Genomic DNA, 26368 nt, shown 5'->3' on the forward strand with positions numbered 1-26368 from the left:
GTACTGAAGAAAATAATTTAAGGCAACAAGTTTTACACTTCCAATCCCATCGTTGTGGGAAGTACTGTCGTCGAAAATTCAAAAACAAGGAAAAGTACTACACGAAATGTCATTTTGCGTTTCCACGACCAGTGATTTCTAAGGGAAGAGTAAATAATTTGATGTCATCTATACGACATACTGTGACGAGGAAATCACCCAAAAATACATACAATTTAAAAAGAAACGAAGAGTCCAAGTACATCAACGACTACAACCCAGTGATTTTGTCCATGTGGAATGCTAACATGAATATTCAGTTTGTTGCTGACAACTCTATTGCTGTGGCTCGATATGTGACATCTTACATCACAAAAAAAGAAAAGACAGAACTAAAGGAAATGTGGGAGGACATTTCACATGAAAAGAGTCTAAGCAAGAAATTATACAGTTTCAGTCTGAAGATGTTGTTGCATCAAGAAATTGGAGCATATGAATGTTCTGATCGGTTATCATCAGCAAGTCTCTATGCCAAATCAAGAACAATCATTTGGGTGAGTCTAGGTCTTGCTGCAACAAGAAACCGAGTTTCGAAATCTGTACAAGAAATTTAATATTTGGCGGAGAAAGAACCAAACAGTACAGATATTTTGAAAACAAACATGTTGGATACATACTATCCAAATAGAAGTACTCACCTTGAGAACACTTGTTTGTATGAAGTTCTGCAAAACTACAGTTATAAGAGGAACATCACAGAAGATATCAATAATGGAAAATATGCTGTCGTTGGCTATGAAGGATGTCTAGTGAAGCAGAGAAAAGGCCATTTGATTAATTATCGGAAATTGAGTTGCGAAGCTCCAGACAAAAGAGAATTTTACTATTTAGCTCTTTTGCAACTGTTTAAGCCATGGCGTACAGAAGAGGAACTACTTGGAGATTTTCTCTCTTATGAAGACTCTTTTAATGCAACCAAGGATACCATAGAATGTCCTGTTTTTCCAAATTATCTGCAAATGTTGAACGAAGAAATAGAGCAAGAAGCCACAATTGCTGAAGAGATTGCAAGAGACAGTTCTCAAGACAGTCAGAGTTCTACTTCATTGAGTCAAGATCCACTAGGAGGACCAATTATCCAAAATGAAGCTGCAACTGCCATGGATGAGGTGGAAAGAGCTATGGAACAAGCTCAAGAGGATGTAGTTAACTTAGAAGATTTGGTAAAGCAACGAAACGTTGAGCAGAAAATGATATATGACGAAGTCACAAAACGGATAGAACATGGATTCAGACATGAGAAAAAAGAGTGCTCATGTACATCATTTAAGCCTGTTCGACTGTACGTAAGTGGAGAAGCGGGAACAGGAAAAAGTTTTCTGATTAAAGCCATTGCAACTTATTTGCAGAAAAGGACTGAATCACCACTGTCTTGTGTTGTAACCGCTCCAACTGGACTGGCAGCACATAACATTAAAGGGGTTACTCTACATCGTTTACTGATGCTGCCAGTAGAGCATGATAATAAATTGCATTACAACAAGCTATCTGGAGATGCGTGTTCTGAAGTTTCCAGACTCCTGAAGAAAATGAAACTTCTTATCATTGATGAAGTAAGCATGGTCTCAAATCTAATGCTTGCTTTTGTGCATTTGAGAATGCAAGAAATTCTTAGAACAGAGTATGATGTGTTATTTGGAGGAAAACACATTATTGTTTTTGGAGATCTACTGCAGTTGACTCCAGTAAAAGGACAACCGGTGTTTAAAATGCTTACACATGAAGATACCAGGAAGTCCCTTGGAAGCATTGGAAACGTTAATATATGGTTAAATTTTAATTATGCTGAGCTGCTTCAAAATATGCGACAGGCAGAGGATGAAGATTATAAAAATATTCTACAAGATGTAAGAATCGGAAAAGTAAGTGAGCTTGGGAAAGAAGCTTTACATGCTCGATTAATTTCAAATTTGTATCCAAATGAAAACATTCTTCCAGAGAATATTTTTTTTTAAATGACTGAGAAGAAATCTGGGATATGTTTGATGCCAACTCTGCAAGAATGTTCCATCTTCAACAACAAAATGTTAAAGTTAGAAAATGAAGAAATGGTGAAACTGGAAGCAATAGATAAAATAGAGCATGTGGGTGCAACAATTGTTTTGTCAAAAAATGTGAAAACAAAATTGGATTCATTAGAGAAAAGTATTTCTAAAACAGCTGGTTTTGAAAAGACTCTGAATGTGTGTTTAAATTGTCGTATCATTTTGAGAAGGAATTTAAATGTTGAAAGAGGTCTGGTAAATGGAGCAATGGGTTATGTTGTTGATTTTGTGAATTATAGAAATAGAGATGGAATTGAATTTTTAAAAATTAAATTCGATGGCATTGAGCAAGTACAACAAATCAGTCGTTGTTCTGCTAGATTTTTGCTTGTAAAAGACTTATATGTTCGCCGAAAACAGTTTCCTGTTTGTTTGGCATATGCGGTGACAATTCATAAATCTCAAGGTTTAAGTGAAGATAGTGCTTTGGTGAACATTGGAAGATCTGTGTTTAAAGAGGGTATGGCACATGTGGCATTATCACGAGTCAGAACTTTATCAGGATTGTACTTGATTGAGTGTGATGAGACAAAGATTTGTGCAGATCTAGATTGTGTTAAAGAATACAATAGGTTAAGAAGAGAGTATGCTCCACATTTGCCTCAATACCCTCTGTTTGAAAAACGTGTGGTAGGCCGAAAAAGAAGAAATGAGAATAATTGCAGTGAGGATGTGGCAAAAAGACAAAAAGTAGATGAAAATATAATTCAAAACAGAAAGAAAAAGGATTCTGATGAAAATGTTGTTGGATTTCAGTTTGAAAACAGTTCTGGTGTCAACTGCTATGCTAATGTAGTGGTAAATTTTTTCTTCACACTTTACAAGAACAGATTGTTGAAAATCGGGATCAAAGATTGTGTGGTTTATTGAATTCTGTGTTTGAGAAATGTAGCAGTGATAGAGCAAAAATAGAAAGTGTAACAGAAATTCGAAATATTTTAGATATGTTTTCTGGTCAAGATAAATTTTCACAGAACATTCAGCAGGATTGTCAGGAATTTTTAATGTATATGTTTGGTGTTTTGGAAGATGAAGGTGTAGATGTAGATAATCTTTTTAGCCTTTCTTATCAATGACAGCATGACTACCACAACTGTAGTTCATCAAGTACTACTAGAATAGACACTGAAAGATTTATATATTTGACTTTACCAGACTGTAAATCAGTGTCATTTAATAATCTAGTTAAAGCAGCAGATCATAATTTGGTGTGTACCCAATGTAAGTGTCCAATGCTATCCACATTATTTATACAAAGTTATTGTCAGTATATCATTTTAGTTTTCCAACGATATAGACCTGATGGAACTAAATTGACAACTTGTATCAAAAATGTTGTGGCTTCTCAGTTATCAATTTCAGGAAGAACCTTTACAACTGTAGCTATTATTTATCATGACGGTCCTTCGACAACATCAGGACATTATACATGCTACTTAAAATGTCAAAAAGGTTGGAGTTACTGCAATGATTCTCATTTGACTTATAAACAACGTTTGCCTTATGACTTTAAAAATTCTTATCTAGTGATTTTAAAACCAAAGTTTTATTAAAGGTAATTGGCCTTTGAAGACAGGAGTAGTTAATAAAAGTTAGTTAGTTAGTTAGTCTAATGTTTAAAATTATTTATCTCATATAGGTACTGTAAGTGGATCTCATAGTAAGTGATATCAGTTTTATTGGAAATGTTGAACATGAGTGATCAAAAAAGGGAATATGAATATTTAAAGATTGTGAAAATGTTATATGAGCTTTTCTTTGAAAACTTCGGGTAAACGGTAATTTCAGAGTTTAATTAGAGAAATTTTAAAAAATACTCATATATCTGACACTATTTAGCTGTAAGGAAAGTGTAAGGTATGATGTTCTTAGATCTTTTTTCATAGGAAGTCGATGAAATGGAAGTTATAGAGAACAGCAGACTTTTTTTCCACCAAAGGACCTTCACTATCTACTATTTAGCCTCAAGGAAAAGTAAGTGAATCAAAGATTAGTGTACATATATGATTTGTAAGGTTTTATGTTTTTTTTTAAACACAATGGGGTCGATTAGGATCGCGGACGGACTTGAGTCCGTCCGCGACCCCAGAGTATGAGGGAACGTCCGCAGGGGCTGCGGCGTTCCCTCATGTGCGATTAGGATGTGACCGCCACCCTGGCGGTCACATCCTGGATATTTAACATTGCGGCGGGTGCTGCTTCAAGCAGCACCCGCCGCAATGTTAAAAGTGCATGTTTTACATTTACATGCACAAAGCGGCAGGCACCGCGCGGTGCCTGCCGCATTGTGCATGTAAATGCTGGGGGGTACCATAGGTACCCCCCATGTGCACCCCCCACCCGCCAACACCCTGGGGGCCCGCAACGGGCCCCCAAAATCAAAAGTACACATGCTTTTCCACGGAGGAAAAACCGCCGCGGAAAAGCATGTTTACTAATGCTTCCTAATTTGGCTGGCGGTGTCTGATAGACACTGCCAGCCAAATGAGAGCTTTTCCGCCGCGGTTGTAATCCGACCGCGGCGGAAAAGCAGCGGACAGAAACCAAGACCCACCAGCCATCGTAATGCGGCGGTGGGTCTTTGGTGACTCCGCAGAGGATTTTCCGCCTCCTCCGGGCCGGAGGTGGCTTCCGCCGGCCCGGAGGAGGCGGAAAATCCTCCATCCTAATCGGCCCCAATGTTTTAGATTGTGGTTTTTTTCCCGCTGTTATATGATGAAGAGTTTGAACTCACTAATTTAAGTGAAATTCAATATATTCTGAGAACAGCAAAAATAAACAATGTAACATATTGTATAAGTCATTCTATAGTTTGCATTGTGTAATTTACATTGTATTCCCATTGTATCACACTCATTTTCCTTTTTCCACCCTTATTTAGCTCTTTTTACTCACTTACACTGCCTTTCTTTCACTTTGTTTCATTGCTGTTCCTTTACTCCACTTCTTTCTCAACTCCTCAATCCAATTTCAACTGTCTGCATTTCCTCTCTCCCTTGCACCACTTTTCAGCTTTCTCACATTCTCTCAGTACCACTGCTTTAGTTCTCTTCCCCTCTCTTTCCTTCTTTTGCTCCTTTACTCTTTTTCCTTTCTTCACTCATTGTACTGCAGTTCACTCAGTCCTTCCCTTTCTCTTTCTGTGTACTTACTTTCTCACTCCTTTTTCCTCTATCGTTCTATATTAACCTTATTCCTTTCATCCCTTCACTCTGGGACTCCCCTTCACTCACTCTCAGTCATCTTCCATTCCTCTTTCTTATTAATGGTTCCTCATTTAGACTCCTTTCCCTTTCACTCATTTTCCTTTTACTTACTTCTCTTTCCTGATTTCGTTTTGGTATCTCACATTCTTTTAGTATCTTACTTACCTTCAGTAATTTGTTCTCCTTCTATTTCTGTTTCCCTCTTTTTTGTCTTTCTACATTACTTTATTTCTGTTTGTGTATCCTTCACTCTTGCTTTATTTCTTAGTACACTTTTTTTGATTTTTTACCTCTTGACCTGTTTCTTCTATTTTAAAATATATATTTTACTAATTATAACTTGTTTTTTCTTTTGTCTTTCACAGATACAAGTAAGTTTTCATTAATTATATGGTAAGTGTGACTACAAAATGTAGTTTGTAATCACCCTTTGCTTTAACCTCACTACTTTTCTCTCACCCTACCTCACCCCTGTTTCCTTACTCTGCTTCCCTCACTTATTCTTATCCTCCATGTTTACTTCTCTTTTCCTTACTTTCCTACCACATTCAACTTCTTTCAGTGCCCCTGCTCATCCACACTCCCTCACTTACCTTTTTTACTGGTTTACTTAGTCCCTTTCTGACACTCCTTCCTTTATGCTCTCTGTTCTTTCTCTCTGTCACTCCCCATGTCTTACCCTTATTCACTTGTATCCACCCTCTCTCACTCCTCTTTACTTACACTCACTGCTATTTTCTTTCCCTCCGTCACCACTGTTCCTTTTCTCTGGTTCCGTCACTACCTGTCATTCCCCATCCTTTACTCTCCTTCCTTTTACTTTCATCACTCATTGACATACTCCCAGAACCTCTGCTTTAGTCTTCTTCCTCTTTCTTCTCTTCTTTTGCTCCCTTATTCGTTTTCCTTTTCTCAGTTTCTTCCTGTTATACCTTTTCTCTGTTTTACTATGTATTACACAGTCCCTCTGTGTTTCTCCCTCTAGCTCTCTTTCTCTTTACACCACTCTCTTTGTCCCCATTCCTCGTGCTCAATCCTTTATTATTATTATTATTTTTTTTTTGGGTGCGCTGACGGGACACGCCCCGGTACGCGCACCTGGGCGCTCACCGGTACACGCACAGGGAGCGCTCCAGAGTGAAATATAAAAAAAAATGTATATACTTTAAAAAATATATATTATATTAATATTCAATATAGGATTCATTTTTAGAAAAACATACCTTTCTAAGCTATAGACATTTGCTAATAAATAACCTTAGAAATTCACTAAAAAACACATAGGTGTGAGGCCCTATAAAAAGTTAGGAATTAGCAGTTAAAAAACCTATGAAATTCACAGAAAAAAACCATAGGTTTCACACCAGTTATAGTTAGGAATTAGCAGTTAAAAAACCTATGAAATTCACTGAAAAAAGCATAGGTTTCACACCAGTTATAGTTACCTGGAACTTTTACTGACATAAAACCATTGAAATTCCCACGTTATAGTTAGTTGGACTCACTATAACTTGCGCGTGTAATGCACTGCTGATGACATCACATATTACATCATTCATGACATGGTCAGTGACATCACCTATGTTTTTTTCAGTGAATATATATATATATGTATGTATTTATGTGTGCGTGTGTATTACCTACTGGTGGTCGGCAGTAGGTATATATAGTTAGGACCTAGTTTACATTCTATTTGGAATAACTTTGGCGTTGATTGAGGAATTTGCGTGTAATTTTCCAAAATTTTGGCCAGCTCCGTTCTGCTTCAGTTTTGGGGGGATTCGTCAAGCGGGGGCTGAGAAAAAAGGGGGGTCCCGAAACATATTTTCCCCATGTTAATTTCCATAGGATGTTTAGACACGGCTACAGCCCGAACTGCTGAATGGAATTACACCAAACTTGGCAAAATTGTAGGGACTGGTACAGAGAAGTGCCTTTTGTTTAAATGGTGTAAATCCCTCTAGTAGTTCCTGAGAAAATCAAAAGAGAAAAAATATATATATATAGCAGCTTACTGTAAGCTTCCTGTAAGCTTACTGTACTCTGTACCATTCCGAGCACGAGCTGCATGCTGATTGGCTGCCAATGTCTGTCAACACTCCAAACCAGAAAGTGTTGGCAGCCATCTTGCGCCTCGGTAGACTGAGGCACAGGAAAGCAGAAAAACAAAGGTGCAAAACACGCAAAGGGAGCAGGGAAGAAGCACCCTGACCCCCCAGGCCTGCTCAGGGGGTCCCACAAGGACCCCACAGGCCCAAAAAATCACGGAGTACGCATACATGATAGCACCTCATTAAAAAGCATTGCAGTTAATAGAAGGTTTTAAGACTTTAGTTATATTATAAATCATTTGTTGATGGTACCACACTCATTTTTAGGAATTTTGGTGTGTTCTAAGGTGATTTTACCTTCTGCTGGGACATCAGAATCATGTTTGAAAGAAAACTATTATCTAATGCTTTTCCCACAGTGGTTTGGAAGGGGATCTATAAGCTAAACTGAAAGCATATTTTCTGTAAATTCACATTATCTTTCTCAGTCATGTGAGAATGAAGTCTGACATTCTCAGTAAAACATGTACATCCAACAAGGACAGACTGTAAGTTGATTCCTTTGTGTTCTACTGCAGCCTCCTAGAGTGTTCTAAATAACAACTACAGCGCTAACAGTCCTACTTATTACAAGGGTATGGCACACCTGAAGCCATCTTGATTGGAATAAAGTGGTAACTCTTAAAACATTTAATTTAAAAAGAAACAAAATGAGGGAGTTCATTTTGCCATAAAAAGTATGATTAGTGCTGCAGAAAGAAAAATTAGGGCACATTTTTAGTGACTTCTCAAATCCTCTTCTCATTCAGAATGTATGGCAAATGTGTGACACATCTGAATGCCTTCTTGATGGAACCAAAGTAAACAAGCATTGAAAATGCAATATATCTCGCCCTCGCCCTCGTTTAAGTTAAAGCCATTCTGTTTGTAATGAGGTGGCTTTTTAGCTTTGCTTTTATTAGTCTTTTTCAAACTTTCATGTAAATAACATGCATATGTATGCATATATGTATATGTATGCATGCATTTATATTTGTATTTATATAGATATGCAGATTATATATGTTTATATATGTATGTGTATATATATATATATATACACACATACATATATATAAATGCATATGCATATTTATGCATATATATATGTGTTTATGTGTGCGTGTAGAGAGAGGTAGAGAGGTAGAGGTAGATAGGTAGAGGTAGAGAGGTAGAGGTAGAGAGGTACAGACTAGTAGAGAGAGGTAGAGACGGAGAGAGTGAGTAATAGAGAGTAGAGAGTGAGTAGTAGAGAGTAGTAGAGAGCAGTAGAGAGAGTAGCAGAGAGTGAGTAGTAGAGAGTAGTAGAGGGAGTAATAGAGAGTAGTAGAGAGTAAGTAGTAGATAGTGAGTAGTAGAGAGTAGTAGAGAGTAAGTAGTAGAGTGAGTAGTAGAGAGCAGTAGAGAGTGAGTAGTAGAGAGTAGTAAAGACTGAGTAGTAGAGAGTAGCAGAGAGTGAGTAGTAGAGAGTGAGCAGTAGAGAGTAGTAGAGAGTGAGTAGTAGAGAGTGAGTAGCAGAGAGAGAATAGTAGAGTAGTAGAGAGTGAATAGTAGAGAGTAGTAGAAAGAGAGTAGTAGAGAGTGAGTAGTAGAGAGTAGTAGAGAGTGAGTAGTAGAGTGCGTAGTAGAGAGTGAGTAGTAGAGACTAGTAGAGAGAGAGTAGTAGAGAGTGAGTAGTAGAGAGTAGTAGAGAGTGAGTAGTAGAGAGTAGTAGAGAGTGCGAAGTAGATAGTGAGTAGTAGAGAGTAGAAGAGTGTGAGTAGTAAAGAGTGAGTAATAGAGAGAGAGTAGTAGAGAGTGAGTAGTAGAGAGTAGAGAGTAGTAGAGAGTGAGTAGTAGAGAGTAGTAGATAGTGAGTAGTAGGGAGTAAGTAGTAGAGAGAGAGTAGTAGAGAGTACTAGAGTAGTAGAGAATGAGTAGTAGAGAGTGAGTATTAGAGAGTAGTGGAGTAGTAGAGAGTGAGTAGTAGAGAGTAGTGGAGAATATTCCAAAGTTTGGCACAGCACCGCTTGCAAAACAAGTCCAATCAAATCATATCACTTAGAGTCCTTATTGAAGCGCTGAATCTTGGTTTATATTCAAATGCTTTTATTTTCCTTAAGTTTATGTACCACAGCCAGCCAACACGTTTCGTTCTGTACAACAGAACTTCTTCAGGGCGTTCTTATTTCCTTCAAGGTAGGTCGGTATCCTGTTGTCATATAACTAGATATTTCTTCCAAATGTTAGACGAGACCTAAGTACATTCTTATTCAAAGTGACTAGGTATCAATTTTACCCACAATTCAGGCAGACTTGAGTAATTTATAGCATCCTCAAAGTCAGTCTTTCAAAAATTCCAAAGTTTAGGACATGATAATCCAAATCCAAAGTTTCTCAAGAAAAGTCATTTTCAATCGTTCGGAATATCGGCGTTTGGGCAGTTATGACCCACGGACACGGTTTATGACTTTTCTTCAGAAACATTTGGAATTGGATTATCATGTCCTATAATTTGGAATTTTTGAAAGACTGACTTTGAGGATGCTATAAATTACTCAAGTCCATGGATGCTGCTGGGAATGCCCCCAGCAACACCCATTGCACACCCCTTTAATGCAGGACACTGCGTTAAAGGGACTGATATTTATCAGGCAGGATTACGCCACAAAAAGTGGCTTAGTCCTGTCTGATAAATATCACTCAGTCTTCTACACCACCGGAACATCACAAAAAGTGCATCATTCATGACATGGTTAGTGACATCACTGATGGCATCACTGATGACATCTCAAATGACATCATTGATGACATCACTGATGACATCATCCATGTGACAATCAAATACACCTCATCACACACTAGTATAATCCTTCATCACTCACTGTTAAATAGAAAGTGCCATATTTGAAACCATTGACACACCAATAGAAATTTCTAAACACCCACTCAGTTATTCATAGAACTATACACACATCTAATCACTTACCTATAGATTCAGTGTTATATGCAGTGTTTAATCAACAGAACACCACCAAATATACTTATACGCCTATTTCAACATTACACACCAGCACACATTGTATTCACTTATAAAGACATCCTTCTGACTTATGCAAACAATTGATTACTATTACATTTACTCACCTACACACTTATACAAACACCACTTCATCTATTTATATAGATAGTAACTCACACTTAGTGAGTTATAAAATTACTATTACAAGTATACAGTTATCCATATAGTGACTCATACAATCACTAAGTCTTAAGCACACTTAATTAGATATAACTGTCACATACACTGCCTTTTTTTCAAGTTTAATGGAGATGTACCATTGAGAGAAATTTTTCATCACCACCACACCCATAAACATATACACTCACTGAAACAACTGTTATAACATGTAGTCTTAACCTCATAGACATTCATTTACCCATATAAATACTTAGTTAGGAAACTGATAACAAATATAGTCTTTAACATAGCAATTAAGACAAAGCAATAAAGACTTTCACACATTTTAGTAACTACACATTATATATAGTGAGACTCTACAAATTAGTCAAGGAAACAATCAATGACACTGTTACTCAATTGTATTAATGATTAAGAGAAGCACACCTATTTTTATGTGTTTTAAAGAGGATAATTTTGTTGATTGACCTTTTAACTTAAGCGTGCAGCTGAGGTGGCACATTTGTCCTTACCGTGCCTACTCTGGAAAAGAGAAGATCAATCGCCATTGATGTTTAAAATTTGTGACAGAGTCATAATTGTATTGGTTATTTGTGATTTCAACAAATTCATGTTGATGTTAAAATGCATATGAATGTTTATCTTTGTGATTCTTTGAAGTAAAAATTCAAACAGTTCTAAATGAAAAAAATTGATTATTATTTTCACAACAAAGTGTGTTTAAACAAAGTGGTATTCTTTTGAACCACAACAGCAACAGTGCATTGAGGTTAGGTGTGTTCCACACTTAAGATAGGTTTACTGTTACTAAATCGAATTTTTTTCTTTTATCGGTGAAGCAGAGCGCTCCCGACCACGGAACAGCACCATCTTGCTGCACGTTCGGCGGTGACCTTTTATTAGTTTGCAAACAAGCCCCCAAATATCCCCAGGCAAAGAGGCTTCTCCAACATCTTGTTGAAATCGAGGTCCTTTGATCTTAGAGACGCTGTGCTACGCTTAAAAAGTACCAAGCTATCAAGTATTTGGCACTATACCTGTGATCTGTGGGGTTAATAGCTTTTCAAGCACCCCCCCTCTCCTCTACTTCCTTTGGATCGAAACGTCAACCTAGGAATTGAAGCTGTTCCTTAGTGATGTGAGATCTGATGTTAACATAGAGGGTGTCTATCTACACGTTTATCCGCTTGAAATAACCCGTCTCGAGCAATCCAACAAACTTTTTCTTATATATATATATAGAAGATCACTACAAGGATCACAACATAATTTATCAGGAATTAGCCTTTATCAAGTGGCCCCCTTGTGACTATGAAATTATGAGAAGATGCAATTCAATTTCTGATATACTAAGCAAGAACAAAATTCTTTTGCTAGTTTTCATCCAGTGACTCCTGAGGAAGGCGTTTTTTCAGCCGAAACGCGCGTCGAGTTCTGTTGTCACCTTTTTATATTTTGTGTATGAACTATTTTAACTGTACTGATTATGATTTAAATATTCTGTGTATTTATGGTGATTATTATGTGTTATGTCATTTTCATTGTATCATATAGTTTCAACGTGTTGTAGTTACTATATGATTTTTATCTATGCAAATTAAATATATTTTTAATATAGAATCATATGTCATTGTTCCTCTCTCTGTATAGTCTAGACCAATTGTTCACTAACTCCTGCTGACGGCCTAGGTTTTTTTCTCATATTGGTTCTTACCCTGCCCTAGGAGTCTGCGTATCTTACTACCCAGGGGGTCCTTGTTTAATTCTTACTAAATCGACCATCCACACATTTATATTTATATATCCACGCATTCTTCAATGCAAAGTAGTGTATTTATAATACGTATTTAAATATCAAAGCAAACCACATTCACTGGATGATGTCATCAGTGATGTCATCAGTGATGTCACTGACCATGTCATGAATGATGTAATATGTGACAAAATCAGCAGTGGATTGCGGGCGCGCACGTTATAGTGAGTACATCTAACTATAACGGGGGTAGTTCAATGGTTTTGTATGAGTAAAATGTCCAGCTAACTATAATATATATATTTATATATACGTGCGCGGACGAGCGCGGACCTTCGCGTGTGTGCGAGCTGCATGCTGATTGGCTGCCAATGTCTGTCAACACTCCAAAACAGAAATTGTTGGCAGCCATCTTGTGCCTCGGTAGACTGAGGCAGAAGAAAGCAGAAAAACATATGTGTAGAACTCAAAAAGGGAGCAGGGTAGAAGCACCCTGACCCCCTAGGCCTGCTCAGGGGGTCCCACTAGGACCGCCCAAGGCAAAAAAAAACAAAACAATTTTTCGAAAAATCACGGGGTGCGCGTACAGTGCACGCACAGGTCCGCGTACGTATGCGTACCTTACGTGGACGGTGCGCGTACCTTTCCGAGAAAGCTGCATGCTTATTGTGTCAACACAGCCATCTTGTGCTCATTAGAGTGAGGCACAAGAAAGCAGAAAAACAAACGTGTAGAACACAAAAAGGGGGCAGGGTAGAAACACCCTGACCCCCTAGGCCTGTTAAGGAGGTCCCACAAAGACCCCCAAGGCCACATTTTTTTAAAACCCGGTATATATTTTTTTAAATTACCCCCCAGTGGGACCAAATCGCAGGGGCATAGTGATAAAGAAGTGTGGGGGTGCCCAATCCCACCCACACTGCCCCGGGGACTGCCACCCTCCGGGGCAAAGCAACACAGCCCCCTGGCGCATACTGGAGGCTCCTGGTGGGCTTGTTGGCCCCCAGGGACCCCCAGTATGCAAGGGGAATTAGTTCCCCCTCTTCAAACATGCACGGGCGCTGCGTTGCAGAGAGGTGTAAAAAAGGGTGTGGCCTCATTTCACCTCTCTGCAATGCAGCCCCCTGGTGCATACTGGAGGCTCCTGGTGGGCTAGTTGGCCCCCAGGAACCCCCAGTATGCAAGGGGATTAGTTCCCCCCTGCAAACGTGCCAGGGGGCTGCGTTGCAGAGAGGTGTAACAAGGGGCATAGCCTCATTTCACCTCTGTGCAATGCAGCCCCCTGGCGCATACTGGAGGTTCCAGGTGGGCTAGTGATGTCAAAGGTGATGTCATTTGAGATGTTATCAGTGATGTCACTGACCTTGTCATGAATGATGTAATATGTGACATCATCAGCAGTGGATTGCGGGTGCGCAAAATATAGTTAGTACAACTAACTATATAGGGGCAATTTCAATGGTTTTGTATGAGTGAAATGTCCAGCTAACTATAACACCCCTAAAACTTATAGTTTTTTGAGTGAATTTCAAAGGTTTTTGAAATGCTAATTCCTAACTATATAAGGCCTGAAACCTATGTTTTTTCTTTTTTATGTGAATATATATATATATATTCAGGAAAAACTCCACGCGCTTCCCACGTTTCATCCAGAGTTTCCACAGCACAGAGTCTGCAAGTATTTTTTTCTTTTTTCAAAAGTGATTTCACTTCTTGTACACCAAAGGTGCGAGCGTGAAGTGGTCGGTCAACAAGTTTCGGCAAATGCCTTCAACTGGACCATAGAGTCCTGCAGTCTAAAACATCTATTTAAATAGCAACGTGCATTAATCCCTTTTTTTCCATTAAAATAGACTAGACTGTTAACCCCCATTCGACATTGTAAACATTGGCTATTGGCAGTTGCCATTTTTCCTCTTTCAATTGCAACAATAATGGTGAAGTACCATGGCCAATGAATAGGCTGTAACAATCAACTTTAAAATCATTATAAAAAGACTGCATAATTAACATATTTCATTTTTGTATGTAAATCAGAAGAAGGGGAAGGGGAGAAAGGGGGTGGGGGAGACGGGAGACAGGAGGGGGTTTAAGGGAAGGGGAGGTCGGGGAAAGGGGGTGGAGGGTTGAGGAAGTGGGGAAGGTGGTGGGGAGGAAAATAGGGGCGGGAGGAGGGGAGTGGTTAGGGGGAGAAGATGGAAGGGAGGGAGACAAGGAGAGAGGGAACATTTGTTTGCGACCAGCGATAAATAATCATTGTATATCTGTAAAGTACACAGTTCATATGATCTTTAAAATCTGGATTTATTTCAGTGCTTGTAGAAAAGACTGGTTTTCTCAATAAAAATTGTTAATACATGTGATCATTTTTGTACACCCAAGATTTTTAAATTAAATACCAATCAAGTTATAAGGAGAAAGTGCCAAGTGCATTGTCCAAAATATAGTTCCATATAGTTTTCCATATAAGTCTCAACTCTTCTAAAGTAGATAGTCTTTGAGGTGCTTTAGTCAATTTTGCGCAGAGCATGTCTCAACCTTTTTACCCTTTGTCCTCTCTTTCACTTGTCTCTCTTCTCTCCCTCCTTCCACATTACACCACCCAATGATCATAACTTCTCCTTTTTATTCTTGATTTACCAGACTGATAGATTGTCCTTTTATGCTATTGGGAACCATCATATATTCTGTTGTTTTTCTACTCCTCAAGACGTACTATTTTTCATTTTTCCTTTACCTTCAAGAAGGTATTCTGTTGTTCTTACAAATGTACATACAGTTCAGCATCCAGATTATGCCCAAATGGATTCTCTGTTCCAAGTGCTAAAATGAGCCTTGATTTTGCTCTTCTTAGGTCAAGGGTTCTGTCCCCTCCTCTTTGATTTTGTTTTACCATTTTAGCACTGAAATATTTCAGTTCTTGATTATTTCCTGAGTGTTTTTCCCCCGACAAAAATCCCATTGGGTAAGAAAGGTCTTTATTCCTTAGAGCTTTCAAATGCTATAATATACGTAATTTCAATTTGTTGATGGTACTCCCAACATGGAGTTTCTTACATGGGCATTCTAAAACATATATCACGTACTTAGATTCGCAGGTGATATGTTCAGTAATCTGTTCCATCCTTCCATTTGCAGGCGATATGATTGTATGTTACAGCCATGTTCACAGGCCTTACATTTAGAACATTTCCAAAAGCTGGGCGTTGTTAACCATGATGTTTTCTCTACTTTTCATGTTTCCAGATAGTTATGCGTTAGGAGATCACCCAATGAAGCTGTTTTTCTATATGTGATTTTTGGTGTTGCTGGAAGTTTCCTCTTTAATGATTTATCGAGCATTAAAATAATCCAATGTTTTTTTTTATATGTTTCTTAGACTTTTATTTCCAACATTGGAATCCATGATTATGCAAGTTACGTCTTCTTCTTCAGATCTCTTGTGTTCTTCCAGTAATTCAGGTCTTGATCTTTGTTTTACCTTAATTTTGGCACTTTCAATTACTTCACATGGGTAACCCCTTGCCAGGAAACCTGTTCTGGTTTCTTCCAGATTTTGCTCAATATCAGTGACTTCAGAGCAGTTCTTCTTTGCTCTGAGCATTTCTCCATACGGAATGCTCCACTTTAAATGTTGCGGATGTCCACTATTTGCATGGAGAATGCTATTGCTGGCGGTTGGTTTTCTGTGTATTTTTGTGCAGACTTTATGGTTTTAGATAAAGACGTCTACATCTAAGAATGTTACTTGTGTTTTACTACATGTAGATGTAAAGGATAAGTTGTAATCGTTATTGTCAGATTTTGGATGAACCCTTCAAGGTCTGACGAATTTCCATCCCATATTACGAATAAATCGTCAATAAATCTCATCCAGGTTTTGATGTTTGACTTATACCTACTTTGCATTATGCCTGCATCCCATACCGCCATCAATAAATTTGCCTATATTGGGGCGAATGATGTTTCCATTGCTGTGCCTTGTCTTTGGAGGAATACTCTCCATTAAAAAGAAAAACATTGTGTGTCAGACAATAACTCACCATTTCCAGTATCATTTCTGAATGTTCTAAGAAACTCAAAGACCTTGTTTTTAAGAACTCTCTGACCGCTGCTAGACCGTCTTTGTGAAGAATAGATGTATATAATGATGTCACATCTATTGTGAAAACTACAAAAAACACTATTGTGACCATGGTTTGATGTTCATTCCAGTGATGTTTTGTATTTCTTTTAGGAAGGCCGTTGTATCTTTGAGATACAAAGGGAGGAATGTGAGATATTCCATTAAAAACACACCTATGTAATGGGAGGTTTTCTCCAGCAAAGAGCGCATGGAACTCACTATGGGCCCGTCCCGGTGGGTTGTTGAGTGACTTGTGCACCTTTGGCAAAAAATAAATAGCTGGATGTTCAACTTTAAGGTACATATATTCTTCGAATTCAACCAATCCCCTCTTTTTCCATTTTAACAGTTGTGAGTGATATTCTTTGGTTCACTGCTCCATTGGGTTGGTTTTCAATTTCTGATAATGATCGTGGTTCCTCAATTGCCTGTATGCTTCTGTGATATATTGTTCCCGATTTGTATCACAATATTCCAGCCTTTCGGCGGCCTTTATAACATTTTTCTGATTTTCTCTCATGTCTTTCAGCGCTTTTTGTTCCTTTAGTGTGAGGTTCCATTATCTTTTGTTGTTCTCCTTTTCATGGATAGTTGGTTGATCTCTTCCACAACAATTTCATGAAAAAGGTCCACTTTGTTACCGGGAGGCAGTTGTGCCTTCCCTCCAGCATACTGTTATGTCATCCTCTTTTCTTGCAGATGTTTCTGAGTTATCAGTCCCTAGTGTTGTCAGGGTTCTCAGAGTTGGAAAGTCATTTAGATTTAGTGGGGATATTTCAATGGGTGCGGAATTTATACTTGGTACTCTAGCTGTTCTTCTTCATAATATTTTTAGAGTTTTGCTTTACGGCAACATTTGTATAAATCAATGCAAAGGGTTGGAATGTCCATGTTGGAGTTTGGACAGAAGGTTAGTCCTTTATTCAGGAGCCTTAGGTGATCAGCATTTAAGGTTATACTGGAGATGTTTATTACCAGGTCCTTTTGATGAAGTTTCCTTTTTGCTTTTGCTTTTTCTTTTATTCTCCTCCTTTGGGCCTTGCCCCTTCTTTTACTTCTTCGGGTTGGGGTGGATTTTGTCCCCACGTTGTTCTTCTTCCACGTCCTCGATGTTGCCTCTCCATTTGCGCCTATCTCATTTCCCCACAAAAATCCAATTTAGATATATAGGCCTCTTCATCCGCAGAGCTTAGGTCAGAGCTGTGGCATGCAGCTAGAGTGTCATAATCTGTGCATCTATCCATTGCTGCTCTGTTCGGGGGTCAAGTTTCCTCGCAAAAGTATACATGCTGCTATTTGCATAATCAATACAATTGCGATTACATTTGCTGGCCTTCCTTTTCTCCACATCGATCTTGTGTTTGCTAATATTTTTTTCCATCATGTCTATCAGTTCTTTCTTCTCATCATTATTTGGAAATTTCCAAATATGACCTCTAGTTTCCATTCTGCATGTATAATCAAGGTCCTCATTAGTTTTAGAGAGCATTCATTAGTATCTGTTTGCCGTTTTTTTTATCAGATCCAGATCACTTAATGTGGGCATAATTAAAATCCGCAGGACCCTTGGTACCCTTTTGAATTCCATATATTTTTCTAAGGTTGTCTTTTCCCTCCATTTATTGATCTCAATTATTTTGACTTGTTGTAACTCTCTGATGGTGTTTTGTATTGTTTTTCTTCTTCCATCTGTGTGTATGCCCCGGAGCATGCAGGGTCATTTGTCACCACATTGTCATCAAGTAGTTTGTTGGCTCTCTGGGCACAGCTTCTGCTTTTTTCAGCCATTTTCGTTTTGCAATTTTAGTTAATGGGGGTTAAATATTTTCTTCTTTTACTCGCACCCAATGTACATCAATTTTTTTTATATGTATTCCTCTTTCATTGACCTCTCTCTCCTTGTATACTTATTATGTGTTTAAAAGTATACAGGTCCACCCAAATGCTACTTTTCAATTCTTTACTTAATTTGCTCAGAATTGCCAGAACATTGCGCAGGAGGCTGTTTCAGATTCAAACCACGAAAGGTTCCTGGAGCGGTTACTGGCTATAGCACCTTTCAGCGAAGACAGTGTCAGCCATGGGTTATCCCTCCCTCACCGCACCAGTAGCGTGGCTGGAAGTTCCACAATGTCTCCCCCAATCTCTCTTATTCATCACCAAGCTTTCGCCACTGCTGCTGCTGTCAGCTTTCGCTCTGTTCCACGTTTCCGCGATCTCCGTTCTTTCCCGTGGCAGAGGCGTCAGTCCGGGAGCTCCGTCACTTGATAAAGGGACTGAGTTGATGGCGCGGATCCGCTTCGCCTGGATTGTGGAGTGTTCGTGGTGGGCGGATAACTCCGTTCTGCCCACAAAATGTGCAGAATTTTGCCTGTTCCACGTTCCTGCGAAGTAGGCGGAGCAGGCAAATCTCCGCATACTCGCGGCCTCCCACCCGCCTCCACCCGTGCTATTAAAAGGTTTAAAAACATCATTAAAAGACCCAGAAAACTCCTTACCTTATCAGCGGTGTCCCCGGGCTGCCCTCTTCCGCTATCGCGATTTCTTAATTAAAATAGCGCATGCGCGAGGGCCCGCACATGCGCTGTTTTAATGAAGAAGGCGTGATGGAGGAAGAGGGCAGCCCGGGATGCCGCTGATAAGGTAAGGAGTTTTCTGGGTCTTTTAATATATGTTTTTAAATGTTTTAATAGCACAGGTAGGATGCGGGTGGGAACGCTGAGTGTGGGGAGATTGGCTCCATTTATTTCTTATTGTAAGTTTTGTATAGCGCTAGCTTGACCCCAGGGTTTCAGAGCGCTTCACAACAGGTACAACAATGTGCCTTAGCGGCGAAGGTAGACTCCATATCTGGACAACTTATAGGCATTGCAAATAACATAATCATACAGATCATAAGGTCTACAGGGGGGTTCTATGATCTTCCTCTTCTGTTCAGGTGCATTCAAGGAAGAGGGCTTTGAGTAAAGTCTTGAATTTCAGGAAATAGGAGGTCATTCTGATGTGGGGGTGATGGCGTTCCAGATCGTGGGTGCATTACCCGCAAAGAATTTACTTGTAGTTTTGCGTTTCCGCGATTTCAATGGAATGAGAAGGAGCGTGTTTGAGCTTCTGAGATTCATGGGCTGAGTTTCGCGGCCAGGTATTTTGGTTTACCTGTGTGAAGGGCTTTGTGTGTAAGACATGCTGTTCGAAAGTTGGCTCGTTGTTCAATAGGGAACCATTTCAGATCCTTGAGCGCGGGAGAAATGTGTTTAAATTTCTTGGTTCCTTTGACCATTCTAGCCGCGGCATCGAGGGTGGTTTTCAAGGGGCCTAGGTGTGATTTAGCTGATCCAGTCAGGGCTGCGATTCCAGAGTCAATTCTGGAGAGCACCAGTGCTTGAGTGGCCTGTTGAAGGTCTTTTGGAGGGAGGAAGGGTTTTATTTTGTAGAGAAGTTTCAGATTGAGGAAAGCGCTTTTGGCGGAGCTCGCAATGTGTTTTTTCATGTCTAGTTTGGGGTCTATGGTAATACCTAGGGACTTGACTGAGTCCTTCGGCTTGAGGGTGCCATTGAGGGCGTCGATGGCTTTGAGCCATTCTTCGATTTGGGGGTTTTCCTCTCTGTTGGAGATGAGTAGAACTTCAGTTTTCTCTTTATTAAGCTTCAGGTGGTTCTGTGAGAGCCATTGTTGAACGTCTTTTAGCGTGTCATTAAGTTTGAGCATGTCGTCCTTGGAGGTGGTTTCCAGATAGAGCTGCGTGTCATCAGCGTAGAGGTGGAAGGTTGGAATTCCTGAGTAGTGTGGTGAGGGGTTCCATGTAGATATGAAGATTTGGGGATAGAGTACTGAGCCTTGTGGGACTCCTCTAATGACGGGTAGAGGGTCGGATTCAAAGTTTTAGATTTTTACTCTTTGCGAGCGATTGTGTAGAAAGGAGGAGAACCAGTTTAGTACCGTCATTTCCAAGCCTGCTCTTTCTTGAAGGACTTTGAGGAGCAATGTGTGAACAACAGTATCAAACACGGCCGATAAGTCAAGGAGAATGAGAAGGCAGCATTGGTCTGAGTCAAGTGATTTGTGTAGATCATCTATGATGTTTAGGATGGCAGTTTCAGGGCTGCATCCTTTTCTGAATCCCGATTGGTGTGGGTCAAGGAGCTTGATGTTCTCCAGGTGTTGGGTTAACTGTGGCAGAACACATTTTTCCAGTATTTTGCATAAGAGAGGTAGGTTTGACACAGGTCTAAAGTTGTTCATATCTTACGTGTCTAGTTCTGTTTTTTTTAATAGCGGCGTGACTTGTCTGACCTTAAAGCAACCAGGGATATTTCCCGAGCTCAGCGAGCTGTTGATGATCTTGCACCAAATTGGGGCTAGGGTGTGTTTCAGGTCTTTGGCCAGATTTATAGGCAGCTGATCTAGGGAGTGGGACGACGGTTTGGCGTTGGCGATCAGGGTGACTATCTCTTCTTCCTGAATAGGCGTGAAGATGGACCATTGAGTGGGTGGGATCAATAGGGTGCTTTCTTTCAGTGATGGTGTCTTGGTCTCCCTGAGAAAGGGGGGGTTTGTGCTGAGAGAGAGGTCGATCTTGATGATTTTGTTGTTGAAAAAGCTGGCAAAGTTGTTGCATTGTTCTTTGGAGGACACTAAGTCGGATGTGTTAGATTTGGATGTTTGGCTTCTGATGATGCTAAAGAGCTCTTTGGGACATTTTTTAGCATTTTCTAGAGGGGAGCAAAAGAAAGAAGATTTTGTGTCCTTGATGAGTTTATTGTAGTTTCTGCGTGCTGTCTTGAGTTGTTCGCGGTGATGGGCAGAGGGGTTGCTCCTCCAGATTCTTTCTAAGGACCTGAGAAGTCTTCTTTCATCATTGATGTCAGAGGTGAACCAAGATCTTGATGGAGTGTTTCTGTTTTTTTTAGTTTCCAGGGCGCCAGTCGGTCAAGGGTGGACGTAATGTTGGAATGGTAGAGAGAAGTGAGATCTGTGATTGAGAGGTGTTCCGTCGTGTTCGGTAGAAGCGTGCTTAATTCTTCTTCAAGGATGTTCAGTGGGACTTGGGCAGTATTCCTGATTCATTTGGAAGGAGCTTGTTTTATGGATTGAGTTGGTGCTGGTTGGTTGATGTGGAAAAGAATTAAGTGGTGGTCTGACCAGTCTACTGGAATGATATAGTCAATAGTGATTGTGTAATTGTCCGCAATGATTGCGTCGAGTATCGCTCCTCTGTGGTGTGTTTCTTCAGAGCAGTGTTGTGACAGATCGTTTTCTAGCAGAAGGCTGTTGAGGGATTGGATGAGCGGGTTATTTGTTTCATTCCATCTAATGTTGAGATCGCCCAGGATTATGTTGTTGGCGTTGTTGAGTGCGCATTGGGTGATTAGGTCAGAGAGCTGCATTCCGAATTCCTTTGAATTGCCTGGTGGGTGGTAGAGGAGATGGCAAAGTATTGACCTCTTTGCGCAAGATTAGATGTTTATAGAGAGGCATTGGAAGGAGCTGTACAGGCATGATGAACTTTCCATGATAGCGAGATTACTTTTATGAATAATAGCTACACCTCCACCTCTCTGCTTATGACGGTCTTTGTGAGTAATTGAAAATCTGGGCGGCACCAGCATGTCCATGATGGGGACAGACAGGGAGTTGAGCCAGGTTTCCGTGATAAAGGCTACATCTAGATCATGTGGGATGATAGCTTCTATTAATTCTGTTGCATGTTTGGAGGCAGATCTGCTGTTGATGAGCATGCATCTGATGCGGGGTTCTTCTTCGGGCATCGACTTGCTGGGTTGGGCTCTTGTTAGAGAGGTTAGGTGTGTCGGGGGTCTGGGGAATCTAGAGGGGGGATGTTACCTGCCACTTCCTGTGATTACTTGAATAGAGGACTTGGGTGATGAGATCAACCTGGGGTCCTGTGTAAGGGCAGGTGGAGGCCCTCTCTGTGAATGCTGTGAGGTGCTCTGGTCGGGGGTCGAGGGATGGTCATAGGATGAGGTGAGTGTGATCGCTTCCTCGGGGAAGAGGGAGGGTTTCACTCTTCTCGGTCAGTCTGTTCGCTTCTCTGACTCTGGTATAGTGACATGTGGGAGCGATCTGGGGGGGCGAGGGTCAGGATGGGAGGAGGCGATTTGGGCAGTCTGGGAAGGGTGGGGGTCGGGGGTGAGCGGGCAGTTGGGTGGACACTTCAATTTTGGCTAGGGAAAAAGGGCATTGTTCAGGCCTCGAACAAGGGTTTCGAGCTGAGCTCCAGATGGGTGAGGCGGTGCAACATTTTATTTGTGTGAGTAGGAGGAGGAAGGAGGATGGTGCTCTGTGTTGATGATGAGTGTGTGCTTGTAGCGACGTTTCTGGTATGGATCGGAGGGCGTGGATGAATTGACTCTGTGGTTTTGCCAATACTGCCAGCCACAATAACGTTTTTATTTTTCCATTTAAAAAGTGCTAATCTTGAACGTGACACGTTTCTGCCAACGAGGTGGCCTTGATCACATAAATGTGTTACAAGGAAGTCACGTTTAAATAAGGGGATTATTTGACCATGTGACATAATGCCTACTGACTGCATAAACATAGAGGAAATACTATATGAAATAAACATTGCCTATATATATATATATATATATATATATATATATATATATATATATATATATATATATATATATATATATATATATATATATATATATATATATATAAAACCTACTGGCGGTCACAAGTAGGTAGTTATAGTTAAGGCCAAGTTTCCATAGGAAGTAAATTATTTGGTATGCTTATACCTTTGGCGTTGTTTGATGAATCTTCATGAAATTTTCCAAACTAATTCTTTGTTCATATCAACTCCTATGTTGAAAGTTTGGGGGTGATTTGTCTTGGGGGGGACGAGATAGGAGGGGGGTTACAAAACATGTTTTCTCCATGTTTTAATTTCCATAGGAAACTTTAGACAAGGCTACAGGCCGAACAAGTGAATGGAATTACCCTAAATTTGGCAGGGAGAAGGGTCTTGCTCTAGAAAGCACACTTTTGTTTATTTGGTGTAAATCCATTTAGTAGTTTTGGAGGGATATTGAAATTTACAGATATCAATATTTGGGAATTCTGCCATCTGATTGGCTGGGGCGTTACGAGCACGAGCTTGGTGCTTATTGGCTGCAAGCGCTTGCAACTATGAAGTGTTGGCTGCCATTATGTGATTCAGTTGAAGTGAGTAAGGGGAAAAAAGGGTAGAAAGAGGACGATAGGAGCGCTGTAACCTCTGTGGCAGAGTCAAAGTGAAGTAGTCACTACTACCGGTCTGAAAGTGTGGTGTTTCTCAGAGTGACATTGTGCTGAGATGAGATGCTGCTACACTCGGGTATGAAACCGAGAGCCTAAACCATGAGCTCATTGCTGTAAAGTGATGTGGTCTGGTCTTTGTAGCATACGTGTGGAAGTGGTGTTATTAGGCGTTTATACCATACAGGGAGTGGGAAGCAAACTACTGACCGCTAACGTGTGTTTATACTATACCAGAAGTGACGTACTCCCGCCTACAGGTGAGAAGACTCGGGGATCAAACAGAGTTGATTGATGTAAAGTGATGCCCACTGGGCGCTGAGCATACTGGCCGCTGTAGTATAACTGTGTAAGTAGTGCTATTATGCGTTTACAGTATAAAGGGAATGGGAAGCAAACTAATCACCCCTACTTGTCTGAAGACTCAGGGATTAAACCGTGAGCCTAAATTGTGAGTTCATTGCTGTAAAGTGATGTGTTCTGGGTGGTGTAGCATACCTGTAGAAGGAGTGTTAGTTTGCGTTTATACAATACAGGGAGTGGGAAGCGAACTACTCACCCCTATTGGTCTAAAGACTTATGGATGAAACCATGAGCTCATTGCTGTAAAGTCATGTGCTCTGTGTAGTATTGCAATGTAAGTCATAGTAGAATGTTAGTATGTAATGCTACTAGAATATAAGCATGTAATGTTAGAATTTAGGGCCATCATGAGGGGAATCTTGGGGAGTTTGTACACGGGGCTGGAGAAGGTGGTTGCCTTGCTGTCTGGTCCTGTTGGTGGCTGTTAAAGCGGTCTTGTTTTCCTGCAATAAATCTACTTATTGGATCCACTGCTGTCTGCCTCTTCAGTACATAAATTTGGTGACGAGCGGGAGAAGGTAAAAAGAAGGCAGCACTCACCAATATTTCGAGCTTGTTTGCGATGTGTTGAAGACCCGTTTTCTTTGTGAAGCTGTTTTACTCATCCCAGGGTCATTGGCTTATTTAACTATGTCATCTGATCTCTGGTAGGATTTATATTTTTCGATTTTGGGCTTCCTCTGCCTCTTCAGTACACTCTGGTCGCTGTACTACATGTGAGCAAGTAGCGTTAGTATGCCTTTATACTAATTCTGTAGTTATGCAGTAACCAATGCATCATGGCCCTAGGGAGCGCCACATCACAGGTGCAGCTAATAAAATGTCCTGGGGTGTGCATCCACGGGACATTTATGCTTGCTACTACAGGGCGGGAGCATGGATTCCACCCTGTGATAGCAAATCCTTGTTTGGCTCATTAAAGCGAGAGGAGGAAAGCCTCTTATTGCTTAAAAAAAGCGGATCCGGATGGTAAAAATGGAGAAAAAAAATTAAGCTGGGTCTCACCCATTAATTTCAATGAGCCCCCTGGTGGTTAATGTTCTGGGGGGCCAATCCTATTATTATATTGCGGGGTTTGTGCAGGACTCGGGGCCTTACTCTCACATGTATATTAGGCACGGGAGGGCACAGAGATGTTTTGCAGCCTAGGGGGTCGCCACCTCCCCGATTATTGTTTACTAATTGTTCGGGGGCTTCGAGGACAACTGAAGTCCAAAGATCGCCACCCTCCAGGGCTTTACTTAAATATGCTGGGTGGACCTCGCCAGTCCTTGAAGCCTCTGTGGTCCCAGGCAGTGCCTTATTGGTTTGTAATCACACAGGCAGTACTCATGGTGTTGTAATAAAGTGATACCCTCATAGAACCCTTGTAGTTGTTGAATTCCAAAGGCTTCATTTATGTAATAGTCTGTTGGTTTATATTTGGTAGGTGCACCACAAAATTACAAATGTTTTCCCCATACCCTCATATAAACAGACAATTTTCACAATAAACTACAGACAAGTGTTGTCAGAAAAAGAAGATGTATACACTCACTTATTTATTGGTAAAAAAATAACCTTTATTAAAACAACACAAATAAATGGAAATGCAACTTTATTCGAAGAAACAATCGTATAACATGAAATAGGTGGCTGGGACTCCACCGGAAGCAGCGTACAAAACCTGCAAGAAAAAAATGAAAAATAAGTATTTGTGCTATGTCCAAGAGAATAAGAAAGGTAGTCAGAATGAAAGGAAGATAGTGAGAATGGGACAGAGAGGTAGTGGGTGGAAGGGATAAGGGGAGGGAGAGTCAAAAGGACATAGGGAGGTGGAGACAGAGTGTCAGCTTACTGCACCCAGCCCTCACTGTTTACCTCCCATCACCCGTGTGGCTAGGACGCTGGGGTCCTCGAGAAAGAGTGCGGTCGAGCAAGTCCTTAAAATGAAACAGGTATGAATGAGGCCATAGATTACATTATTAGGTATGGTAAAATTGCTTGCCTGCACCTGTGCACCTGTGCACTGTGCTCAATTGTAATTCCTGTGCACCAAGGCTTCACTGCTCACCTGCCACTATCGATGTGTCCAATGACGTGCCGATGCAAGCTCCGACTCCAGGGTGCCTCTGTAGGGTGTAGGGTGGCACATTAGGTCTCCGGTCGGGGACGGTGTTTTGATACCACGATGGAAGGCATCAGAATACCCAGGGTATCATCATGTGGTGAGCACCAGCTCAGCCCATTTCGGAGCAACCAATTCAGTGTCTGGAAAGGAAGAAAAAAGATTATGATGGAAACGTCTGGAGGTAA

This window comes from Lissotriton vulgaris, chromosome 3_1, assembly GCF_964263255.1.
Source record: "Lissotriton vulgaris chromosome 3_1, aLisVul1.2, whole genome shotgun sequence".
NCBI lineage: Eukaryota > Metazoa > Chordata > Amphibia > Caudata > Salamandridae > Lissotriton > Lissotriton vulgaris.